Source organism: Camelus ferus, chromosome 9, assembly GCF_009834535.1.
Source record: "Camelus ferus isolate YT-003-E chromosome 9, BCGSAC_Cfer_1.0, whole genome shotgun sequence".
In the NCBI taxonomy this organism is placed as follows: domain Eukaryota; kingdom Metazoa; phylum Chordata; class Mammalia; order Artiodactyla; family Camelidae; genus Camelus; species Camelus ferus.
The window spans coordinates 5,221,260-5,234,041 of NC_045704.1; the positions used below are offsets into that span (position 1 = coordinate 5,221,260).

Genomic DNA, 12,782 nt, shown 5'->3' on the forward strand with positions numbered 1-12,782 from the left:
TTACCGTAAGTGCAGTTACACCTTCTCCCTGCTTCCCCTGTGAAGTGAAGAACTAGTCTTTTCCAGAAAAGCTCTCATTCTGAGAACTGTCTTCTTTAAAATATTTGGAGATTCTTTTTTAAGGTTCTTTCACTTTTAAGTCTCCCCCAACTCTACATCCCATAACAAGTGTTAAAATTATCCAATAGCGTATTGTTACAGAACATTCTCTACAAAAGCTGAGGTTCCCCAGGGTTTGGATCCCATAACTCTGCTGCCAGATAATCCTAAAGTCTTCCTTTCATAACTGACTCTTCTGCCAATTCCCAGCTGCGGGCAAATTCGTCTTCTCAGACCAGGTAAAATTCTAACTCTACCTACGAACACTCTGCTGCCAGTAAAGGAACTCTCAGACAGGAAGCAAACAAAGCCCCTAGTGAGGGTTGCCTCCTTCAAACAATCAAGATGCCATCACCAAGCAAATATTTAAACCTACTGCAAAACTTCTGAAGACAACTTACAAACAATATAGTTTCTATAGATTCATACTATTTGCTCTGTAAAAGTGATTTCCAATGGAGGGAACAAAGGACCACATGACCCAAGCAATTTTTTAAAACTGCACATAAGCGTCCCTCTTCACATGAGGATTCAGGCAAGCCCGTCTTACAGGTCTAGGTGTAACAGAATGACAGCACCTGTAGGAGTAGGGTGAAAAGCAGCGAGGTAGACTTTTAGTGAAAGGGGGTGATGTAATAGGCCCCATCGCCCACTTACCCCCCCCCACAGGACAATCATCTCAGATCGAGAACAAACACTTTGGGAAACAGAGGTTGTTTTTGTTTTTTGGTTTTCTGGTGGAAATAATGCCCTGAGGCATGTGAAGTTGCGGCTGCATAATTGAACAGGGGACCAGATTTTTTCACATTCAGGACATAAATTCTCAGCCCCCGGGTGGCCACCACATCTGCTTTCCCCTTTGCCTGTTCACCCCAAAAGCTGCAGGACTCTCCTGCTTGCAATGACACCCACCACTTCTCACAAATTCCTGCCAAGTTCACGTCAGCAGCTGGTGGTGTCAAAGTCACCATTAGTACTGCTTTGAAGTCCCTCCATTACTTTATATCCCTTCTATTTTCTCTGTTGTCTTCCTAGCTACACTTGCATTCAGAAGCTGGTTACCGCACTAACATTGCCTCTATAATCAGTCCAGGATATAGGAAGTAGAGATTCAACTGTATCCAGTCCAGAATACTTGTCATCCCACTCTAGTTTGCCAACAAAATACTCTGGCATCCCTCATCTCACCCAAAGAACCACCGCATTACTTAGAGGTTGTAAAAGTGGAGGGCTTTCTCTACTGGAAAACACTGTGGCTTGTAGTAGAGTTGTGATTTCAGTTTTTGCAATTAGTTACAGGCAAAAAGACATGTTCCACAAATTTTCTTCAAGCGTTTGGAATTTAAACTTTTATTAGATACAGAGCTGGCGCACTAACTGTAATGTATGAACATATGGCCATATTACCAAATAATGTTCATGTCTGCCATACAGACATGTAAGAACTTGAATTACACCTGCAGCCTGTAGGCTTTTAGAACTGGATGTGAAGCATCCTGTGAGATAAAAAACCTCCTATCCAGTCCCAGAACACCTTACAGACAACATCACATTAATGCCACTGAATACATTATTATATTCCATGTATGGTAAAGTTACATCTCCAATTTCTCAGAGCTGGAAAGGAGATGTCTAGAAAAGCTGGAAAAGCCCAATTACCTAAACAGCTCAAAAGTTAAAGCAGACTCCTGCACCTCCCAGAGTTGGGGGCGGAGGGGGCCTTGCCCACCACCCTGTCCTCCCCCAGGACGTGGCATGTGGGGAAGCAGGCAGGAGTGGGTGGCTGGGACTCGGAGGTGGAGAGGTGATGAAAGCAAGTGTGGAACTGCTCTGGTCCTAGAAAAACAGAGCTGTAAAAAGCTCGGCTTCAGTCCAACCCGCTCCCTCTCCCAGGTTCCCTCCCACCTACGTGACAAACAGAGCACAGACAGGCACTTTCTGCCCATGATGGTGACTACTAGCAGGAAAGGGACCAGGATAAAAGCATGTCCTATAAGAGATCAGTCTGATTTTAAAGACTATGTTATAAACAATGAAGAGCACTGTCAGACTGGGACACTTGTGAGGCGCTCAAATAGGGAGGAGGAGGTTGAGGATCCATTCTCAGCACTTCCATGTCTTTTATCACTCCTATTTCTGACCTTTCCTTTGCCACTTTTTGTAGCTCTGCCATCACTGGCAGGTAAAGGGGCAGCAATGTGACTTGACCGTTTGGCTGATGGGGCTACATTTCCTAGCACTGGAATGAAAAGGCACTGGAAGAGGATCAGCTGGAAGATACGAACCACAGTCCTGGCCTGTGACAAACACTAATCAGGTGACCCTGGGTTAGTCTCTTACTCTCTCTGGGCTTCCGGCTGTTTACTTATAAAAGAAGGTTTAGTCATTCCACAAATATATCCAATATGAAATGTAATGTGAAAGTCAAACATAATGACATCTCACCTGCTTGCCTCAGGGAACTGTACAAGCACTGAACACTATGTGAATGTAAACACAGAGTTAAGAAATCTGTTGAGGTAAAGCCCTAAACTGAACATGGAGATAAAGTTTTATGGATTTTCTTGGCTTTCTTTTTTAATTGCAACACTGAATTAATAGTTATTAGCTATACTCCACACCACTAGCCCTGCAAATAAATGAAGTAGGTAAGCACTGCCTGGATGCCTGCTATTGCCCGATGCTAAGCAGGGTGAGGGGTATAAAGGAGGCTGAACAAGGGAGTCTTCTCCAGTTATGAGAAGTGAGGAGACACGTAGGAAACCACCCGGGAATGGTACCAAGTCAGTACTCAAAGCCAAGATTACAGGCTACCGATCATAAACACTGCAGGACTACAAAGAGGAGCTAGAAGTATTTGGAGTAAATAGGGAAGACTCTATGAAGGGGATGGGGCTCCAACTAGTTCTCAGGGAAATTCTAAGCTGTTTTAACTGAGTACTGGATAGGAAACGGCTGGTGACTCCTGGTTTTTAATAAGGCACAAGTCACCCTAGTAGGCTAAGTCACATAATGATTGGAACACATAAGGTAAGGCCAAAATGATGGAAGGTCGAGACTACCTGGCTGAGATCTGGTTGTGGTAAGTCCTTGACTTGACTCTAGATGTTGGAGTGTCAAAACTGTAGGTTGACTGAAAGAGGGGGGAGAGAATATCCAACAATTCAACAGAAGGAAAAATTCATGTATCAGGGATGAAAGCTCTTCATCAGAGTATCAGCAATCCGAATAGACACCTGAGACCAAAAACATACAGTTCCAGCAGCTGACAAAATGTGGAGGGTGGTGAGAGAAAGATAAATCAAAGACCATTCCAAGCCTTTGGGTATTCAAGGCCGGAAGAATGATTATCCCACTGAATAAGTGGGGACGCTGCAAGAAAAAAGATTATGAAATCAGCTTTAGACATGTTGAATGTGACATATGAGCTAAGAGTAGGTGTTCTCTAAGTAGCTCGAAATTCAAAACTGAAGCACAGATCTAGAGGACAGGCTTAAGATGCAGATGGACAAGACATGATAAATCTCCTAAAAGAAAACATAGGCAAAACATTATCTGACACAAATCTTAGCAAAGTTCTCCTAGGGCAATCTACCCAGGCAATGGAAATAAGAGAAAAAATAAACAAATGGGACGTAATTAAACTCATAAGTTTCTTCACAGCAAAAGCAACCATAAGTAAAACAAAACAACAACCTACGAATGGGAGAAAATATATTCAAATGATATGACTAACAAGGCTTAATTTTCAGAATATATAAACAGCTCATACAACTTAATAACAAAAACACCAACAACTCAATCCAAAATAGGCAGAAGACGTAAACAAGCATTTCTCCAGTGAAGACAGAAATGGCCAATAGGCACATGAAAAAATGCTCAATATCACTAATAAACAGAGAAATGCAAATCAAAACTACAATGAGGTATCAGCTCACAGCAGTCAGAATGGCCATCGCTCAGAAGTTCATGAATGATAAAGGCTAGAGAGGCTCTAGAGGGAAGGTTACCCTCTTACACTGCTGGTGGGAATCCAGTTTGGTGTAGTTATTATGGAAAGCATGGAAATCCCTCAAAAAACTAAAAGTAGACTTACCCTATGACCCAGCAATCCCACTTCTGGGTATATAACTGGAAGAAATTCCAATGTGAAAAGATACCTGCACCCCAGTATTCATAGCACCACTGTATACAATAGCCGAGACATGGAGGCAAGCTAAATGTAGCAACAGATGACTGGATAAGGAAGTTCTGGTATATTTATACACTGGAATACTATTCTACCATGAAAAGGACAAAATAAAACCATTTGCAGCAACATGGATGGAGCTAGAGATCGTCATTCTAAGTGAAAGCAGCCCGAAACAGAAAAATACCAAATGATACAACTCATATGTGTAATCTAAAAAAAGAGAGAAAAAGACACTGTGAACTCATCTACAAAACAGAAACAGACTTGCAGACTTAGTAAACAATCTTAAGGTTACCAGGGAAAGGGGATGGGAAGGGATAAATTTGGGAGTTTCAGATTTACAAATGTTAGCCACTATATATATAAAAATAGATTTTAAATAAAGTTTCTTCTGTATAGCACAGAAACCTATGTTCATTATCCAGCAATAATCTATAATGAAAAAGCCGATACAGCCACCACCTGAGGAAGCAAGAGAAGAAAGGAGAGTTAGTTATGCTGGGCTAGAGCCCACTTCTAAAACTCTTGTCAGCCACTGAGGCTGCCCCGAGTACACTGAGCCCTCCTCCCAGGGACAGGCTGACATGACCAATGCCTCCTGCAAACCTGGGGCAGCAGAGGCTGTCCCCAGGTCTGGCCCTGGGGGAGATGGGGGCAAGTCCACATGCTCCCCCTGGGGCAGAACCCCTCCCCACAGCCCCCGCCTCCTGACCGCACCACGCCTGCCTCTCAGGAACCCACTGACTTGAAAACAAGTGATCCACGATCCTGGGGCTTTAGAGGCTGCCCCCAAGGTCAGGCCATGGGGAAGATGGGAGCAAATCCAGGGGCTCTCATGGGGCAGCCCCCATTCCATCCGAGGCCCCGCGACCGCACTGCACCTGCCACCTGGGAGCAGGCCCTGGTCTGAGGGCCAGTCGGAGATGCTCCGGAGCCGTCCGGGGCCCTCCCACCTCCCAGGGCTGTACCTGCTCTCCTAAACCCGGGTATAAGCGGCGGCAAAAATGCGGGGTTGAGGAACTACTAATAGCGGGGTTACCACGAACCACAGCGGCGGCTGGAACCCGCCTCAGGGTCCTACCGGGATGCGCGGCCGGGACCTCACCTCCGCACCTCTCCCTGTTCACCTCCCCAGCTGCACAGCCCAGGCGTCACCCGCCAGCTCCCCGAGCAGCACACCCCCACCAGCACCCCCTTAACTGCCCGGCAGCGGCAGCCGAGCCGAGGGTAAGTGGTGGCCCAGACCCCAGGCCGAGTTCCTCTTCCAGGAGCTGGTCCAGGAGCAACCGGCTCCCGCCAGCTTCCACGCCTTCTGGGCGGGTTCCGGCGTCCTCGCGTCTGTCCGTCTGCACGTGCGCGCCCCTCCTCCTCCCGCCTGCAGTGAAAACTGCTCGGGCGGGTCTCCTGCTTTACCGGACCTGGCCACTGGGGCCGGGAGGAGCCAGGTGGGGCCCCTCCTGCTCGTCCCGCCGGGTCTCCATCCCCAGAACCTTCACCCCGCCACTGACTGGGTCCTGGCACTGAACTAGAACCACGACTGCCCTGGGCCAGGCCACACCCAGCCAGCCCCACTTCCCCTGCTCACCTTCCCCTCCCTGTTACTACCCTCCCACCCCTGGCCAGGCCAGGTTCCCACCAGACCTTGAAGACAGGGCTCCTTCTCCTCACACCGAGGTCCCTGCCTTGACACTCCATCCTGCTAGGTCCTAACCTATGGCCCCTACACCCACAAGCTTAGCCCTCATGCCTCACCATAGGACACCCAACATCCTGAAATTGTCCCCCTCACCTCTCAGCCAGGTCAGTTCCACTCTGAGAGGGCCCCACACCCCTCAACCTGTACCCCCTCACCATGGGATCCCCTTCACTCTGAGTGCACCCCTACCCTGAGCTGACTCCCTCATCCCTCATCCTTGTGGTTGGGGCGGGGAAATCCGGGCTCCAGTAATGATGACTACTGCCACCAGTGGGGGATCCTGCATAGTGTGCACCTTCATAGTTAATGTCTTAGGCTACAGGGTGAGGCAGGCTGGGATGAAGGAGGTTCCAATTCCCGCCCTGGCACCCTGATCCCCGCACCTTGTGCCTCAACTGACCCAATGGGTCAGGGTGATCCCAGGCTGCCAGCCACTGGCCTGTGGGCCTTGGGTGGTTGATGGTCCTGATGGTGATCTGGACCCCTAGGGCGGAGGCACTGGTCACGTGGAACTTTGGAATGGGGGAGCTCAGATGGTGCACTTGAGCCCAGGGGTAGACAGCAGATGGTGGGCTGTGTGCATGGGACTGTGTGCATGGCCTGAGCTCAGCCCAGGTGTGTGCAGGGACCTTGTTCATTCACACCAGGACAGAGGGAAGAGGGACGGGAGCTTTTAAAAAGTCGAAGTTAGGAAGCCAAGGCTGGAGAGCAAAGTAGGAAGGTGCACTGGTCAGACCACCACGGAGCCCGCCATGACGCTGGTCCCTTGCATCAGGGGAGACTGGCAGTTTACTGGCCAATGAGACATCCCCTGCTGTGGTATAGTTTACAGGCAATTGAAGGGATTTTGACAGGTAATTTTAATCCAATAATTGTCAGTTTCTCTGTGGGAGATCAGGTCCAAAGTCATGGTGAATCTGGCAGGGATCCTGCCTGAACTCCAGCCTGGGACAGTGGAGGACGCATCCAGGAATCATCCTCTTAGCTCTCACCAAAGTCACTGTAATAGAGAAGAACAAATCTGACTCCATATTGGATCTGTTCCTTTTCTTGAAACCTCTGTCGTGTTTTCTAGGCTTAGTCTTGCTAGCTCTGCACCTTTTGTAAAACAATGTTGCCTTTAGCCTGAAATGAACAGGAGAGCGTATTCTCAAAACTCTGACCTTTAAGGATATTAACACTTTGCACTCCTATAAAGATAACAAGTTGCAGAATAGAAAAAGTTTGTTTTGTTGCAGGTTTTACGGGAACACCATGATCTGACCCACGTGGACAGCTGAAAAGGATTCCAAGAACAAAGAAATCCTACACCAAGAAGTTTGCAACAACCAACCACAGCCCCTCTCCTTTTTAGTAGAAAAGGAGCCTGAAGTCTGACTTGGGGAAGATGGTTCTCCAAGATATTAGTCTGCCATTATCTTGGTCTGCAGCTGTCTACGTACACCAGATCATAGTGCCTCTGTAAATCCTCTAACAAAACAAAAGTTATTTTCTATTCTGCAGCTTGTTGTCTTTATATAAGTGCAAAAGTGTTAATATCCTTAAAGATCAGAGCCTTAAAAATAGGCTCTCCTGTATATTTCAGGCTAAAGGCAACATCGTTTTACAAAAGGTGCAGAGCTACTAAGACTAAGCCCAGAAAAGGGGGCACAGGGTTAAAGCCAAAAGAACAGATCTTCTATGGAGTCAGATTTTTTTCTTTTCTATTATAGTATATTCTATTTTTGTTTTAAGTTTATAAGAATAAAGTTTAACCTTTTCCCATTTTAAATTGTGCAATTTTAAGGAGCATTAAGTGCATTCACAATGCTGTGAGACCAACACCACTGCTTTCAGACTATTTCCTTCCTCAAAGTAAAAGCTTGTATACAAAGTGCACCCCACATCCTACCTCCCCCAGCCCACGACAAGCCCTAATCCCTTTTCTCTCTGTATGTCTTTACCTATCCAGAAGGTTCCCTATCAATGAAATCATATAAAAGGTGGCTTTTGTTTGTTTGTTTGTTTGCCCACATATCTTAAGTAGGGACGGGTGATTTTTTTGTTTGTTTGTTTTCACGTGAATTAACATTTTTGTATTTTGAGAGGAAAATCCAGATGGATTAAAGATGAGACATACCAAATGAAGCCCTTTTAGTAACTCTGTGCCTAATCTCGTGGTAGGCACTGCTGTTCTAAGTGTGAAACCAGAGCCAGAAGGGAGATGCTTAGCTCTTCTGGTGGCAAAATAAAACCAAACCAAAGCAGAAAACAAAGGCCAAGAAAGGCAGCTGGAAAGACAAACCACAGCCTGGAAAAAGCTTTCTTCATGACCCAAGGTCCGAGAAAAGCTTCACATCCCTGTGGTCCAAAAACCTCTTGAAGCCCAGTGTTCTGAAAAGAAACAAAACATACACAGGCAGTTCCATCGAGAGGCAGTGCAGGTGGCCAGTGTGTGCTAGAGATGCTCGACCTCTCAGGTGAGGACACAGGCAGATGGACAGACTGCAGAGACAGCATTGGCCACCATCACACTGGCAGGTCTTTAGCCCGGTGACAACCAGCCCTGGTGACAACGTGAGCAGGCAGAGGCCCCAGGAGTTCCCCTGGAGGGAAGAGCAAATGGACGCTCCTCTCCAGCAGAACAAGGTGCAGGATACATCAAAGTGCCACAGGTGCATCCCTTCCCCAGCAGTGCTGATCCTTAGAGAAGATCCCACCAAAGTTCTTGCACAATTTTCAAAGATAATTTTTCTTCAGTAACATGAATTCAAAATAATCAATATGTCTTCAAGGGATTTTCAGAAGTGACCTGCCCTGGGCCCGAACGATACACATACATAAATACACACATATGCACATAAATATATACACACATACATACAGGAAAAGAGACATACAAACTGAAACACAGAGAAGGAGGGGGAGACAGAAACAGAGAGAGAGACAAGACAGAGAGAGAGGCACTGAGAGACAGAGACAGAGAGAAGGAACACTGGAGCTGGTAATGAGTGGAACTCACGCACATTTTCACAAGTCAGTCTACATGTCAGAACCTGGTCCTAAAGTCCATCCACCCTGCAGGGGAGTGTGTGGGGATCACACAAGGGTGTGGGAAATGAAGGTAAAAAATAGGAAGACATTGTGGGGCAGCCCACCACAGAGGCCGAGATGGGACACTGGGCCTGTATGTCAACATGACAGAATGACCTAGGAGGTTGTATGCCAGAGTGGACGATGTCAGAGTTATATTTAATTTCAGTCTCACGACTGGGACCTGAGAAGCAAGCAGCAAGGAAAGGGACTTTCTCCAGACCTCAGGGCAGACCCAGGCCCATGTGACATGTGCTCTGCGCTCTGCCAGCCCTCTGTGGGGTCCTTCCTTTGCTGAGTCTGTGCACGAGCTCCCTGTGAAGCCAGCCCATGGTGGTGACAGATGCAGTAGGTGTTTCTAGGTCTAGAGACAGGATGGCTTCTCTAGGAAGCAGGGGCCAGAATGATCCCCAATGTGCCGATGGGGGATTGGGGAGACCCTGAGAGGCATGTGGCTTGTCCAAAGTGACAGCACTGCTGAGTTGGTAGAGCCAGATCTAAACCCAGCTGAGTCCTCAGAGCTGTGGCACTGGCTGCACCCAGGCCTCTCCAGGGCAATGGGGGGGGCTGAGTTGGAGTCACTGTGTGTGGACATGGCATGGAGTGAGAAATGAGAGATTGGCAACCCAGAAAGGCACTTGGGGAGCTATGTGTCAGGAGGAAGCTTGGATAAGTGGACCCCAGTAAGTGACCTCACTTCCCTGGCAATAGAGCCCAACAGAACTTGGAACCGAAGTCACCAGGCACCCACTCTGTAGAGAAGTACCTACTCAACTCACTTGGTTGGAAACAGAGGCATTTTCTGCTGCATCCCAGTATCCTGAGGCTGCAGCCCCTGGAAAGCCCGCAGCGAGGGGCTGTACCAACGCTGCCGGTGCTGGGTCAGGTCTCACCCAAGGCACCTCTGGCCTTTTGGCCAGAGAGACCCAAAGGTAACACAGGGAGGCCCAGGGCAGTCCCGCCCAGGCCGGGCCATCACTCAGATCCCACACAGGTTGACCCACGGCCCCTTTAAGGCTGGTTGAGGTGGAGCAGTCATGTTGGGAATGGGTTTCTGCCTCAAGCAAGAGTAGATCAGAGCCCTGCAGGGACGGTCACATCCACAACCCAGGTCAAAGCTGGCTGGATGTGATGTGGAGAGCCTGGGAAAGGTCCTGCTTCCCGAGGTGGAGCCCATGCTCTCTGGGTATGTCTTTTCCCTCCTGGGTGTCTGAGCTGAACAAGGTCCCGGTCTGGCCTGGCAGCAGAGGGTCGAGTGGACAGAATCGGGAGTGTTCCTGGCCGGGCAGGGCTCTGAGACTTCCAGGCCGGGTCAGCTGCTGGTCACTGTCATTGCAGAGCCAGATACCACATACTGAACAGAAACTGATGAATAAGAACACCAATGCTCCCTCCCCAAGTGAACAGCTGGTGTGCCACTCTTCTGAGGGCCACCGCTGCTCCAGGTGGGTCTGGATATGGAGGGGTCCCCACCACCATGGCCCAGAAATCAGTGGGGTAGGCCTCCAACCCAGACATCACCCAGCGCTCTCCCCAGGGACCTGCCCGGGGCTGACGGGTAGCTCAGCACACCCTGCTCTGATCTGGAGCACTGTACGCATCTCGCTGCAAGTCAGTTGGAGGACCAGGAACCCCTGAAGCAGAGCCTGAATGTCAGAAATGCAGGGCTGGTGCAGGTGTGTAGGTGAGGGAGAGGTGAGGGCTGGGCCACACAGGGAGGTGTCCCCAGAGGCTACTGTTGGGACCAGAGCAAAGAATGGCCTCAGACCACCTGTCTGGAAAATTCAGTCACAGAACACATCTTGTGGGCAACTTCTGGGGTGGGAGCTGTCTGGAAAGCTCTGGGAAGGCTTCTGTCCTTGAAGAGGCACATGGAAAAGGGAGGCAGGTGGGTAAATTTTTCCTCTCTCACAGCATGAGCTCTTCCACAAGACTTAAAACTCTCTCCACATCCAATAGTTACAGAGGAGGCAGGGGCAGGGGAAGTTGTCAGAGACCAACAAAAGGACGATCTGGATCCAGCAGGAGACCCCGAGCTCCCTCCTGCCACTCCTGCAGCTCCTTCTGACCCTGAATCTGCACCTGGACTGCTGGGCAACGGAGAACCAGTTCAGGCATCACCACCCCCTGGGGCAGAGCCCCCTCTGCGACCACCCACACATTCTCCAAAATGTTCTCCAAAATCCCACCATCAGTCCCCTCCCCCTCCCCCTCGCAAACGAGGTCCCTTCCGCTGGTGATGTTTTTGTTTGGTTTTCTTTAATTTCCTTTGTTTGTTTCACATCATTTATGGCATTCTTTATTTTGCTTTTTAGAGTTTCATTAATAAAATATAGACTTTTCCTCTTTTAAATTGTGCAATTCAGGAGCATTAGGGGCATTCACAAAGTTGTGCGACCATTACTACCATGTAGTTTCACACTATTTCTTTCCTCAAAGTGAAACTATGGATCCAGTGCGCGCACTCCCCTCCCACCTCACCCAGCCCATGACAACCACCACATTCCTTTCTCTCCTGCGTGTCTTTACCTCTCCTGGGTGTGTCCCTGTCAAGAAATTTTAAATAAAGGTGTTTTTTGTCCTGCCCACATGTTTTTAAGCTGGGGCTGTTGATTGTTTGTTTGTTTGTTTTTACTTGAAGCAGCATTTTTATTGTTTTGAGGGGATATCCAGGGTGATTAAAGATGTGATGTACAAAATGAAGCCCTTTTTAGTAACTCTGTGCATAATCTCAGGGTAGACACTGCTGTTTCCCCTTGTGACAACACACCCAGCCAGAAACAGAAGGGAGATCTTACCTCTTCCTGTGGCAAAAACAAAACCAAACAATCAAAAAAAATTAGCAAAAGCCCAGAAAAACTGCTTGAAAGACAAACCACAACCTGGAAAATCATTCCTCTAACCCAAGTTTGGAGAAAGGTTTCCTATCCCTGTAGTCCAAAATCCTCCGAAACACAGTGTTCTAAAAACAGAACAGAACAGACATGGGCAGTTCCAATGAGAGGCAATGCAGGTGGCCAGTGTGTTTAAGATTCTTGCCTCTCAGGTGAGAACACAGGCAGATGGAAACTGCAGACAACACCGGTCACCATCACACTGGCGGGTCTTAGTCAGGTGACAACCAGCCCTGGTGACAATGTAAGCAGGCAGAAGCTCCAGCAGATCCCCTGGAGGAAGAGTGAGGGACGCTCCTCTTCAGGACAAGAGGTGCAGACGCATCAAAGGGCCACAGAACGCATCTCTTCCCCAGAAGTTCTGATCCTACAGTTCATCCCACTAAAATCCTAACACAAACCTATCAAAGATGCCTTTTCAAGGGTGTTCCTCACACCGCACTGGTTGAAACAGTCGGAATTAAAGCAACACTTATGTGATGGAGAGGGGATGGGTCCACTCGTTCTGGTTCATGTGGATGAATGAATGCTGTGCAGTTTGGAAAAAGTGGGTCTGGTCTCAACCCAATGTCAAGGGAGTCCTCAGGTGGAAGTATGCAGACCCACTGTCTGCACCCAGGGTCCCATCTTCACTACCACATATGTGAAATCTATAATGTAATTTATGATTTCTGATTGTGATTGTGAGAGACAGAGATGGAGAGAGACATACTGAGAGACACAGAGACTGAGACACAAGGACCAAAATCATTCATGACAGTCACCTCTGTGGTTGGGAATTAAAATCTCTTTCCTTTAGGCAATTTTTCAATTTTTTGTAATGTGCCTG

The 12,782-nt window shown here is 48.2% G+C and overlaps 1 long non-coding RNA gene across 1 annotated transcript in view; it reads right to left on the reverse strand.

Annotated features, from left to right (window-relative positions):
* Nucleotides 1–969: 969 nt before the first annotated feature.
* Nucleotides 970–12,782, reverse strand: part of LOC116666066 — an 11,991-nt gene continuing 178 nt past the window's right edge. Inside the window, exons 2-3 of the long non-coding RNA XR_004322941.1 lie at nucleotides 11,001–11,003; nucleotides 970–1,139 (exon numbers count right to left, since the gene is read on the reverse strand). This is a non-coding gene — a long non-coding RNA (uncharacterized LOC116666066). The remainder of the gene's footprint in view (nucleotides 1,140–11,000; nucleotides 11,004–12,782) is intronic.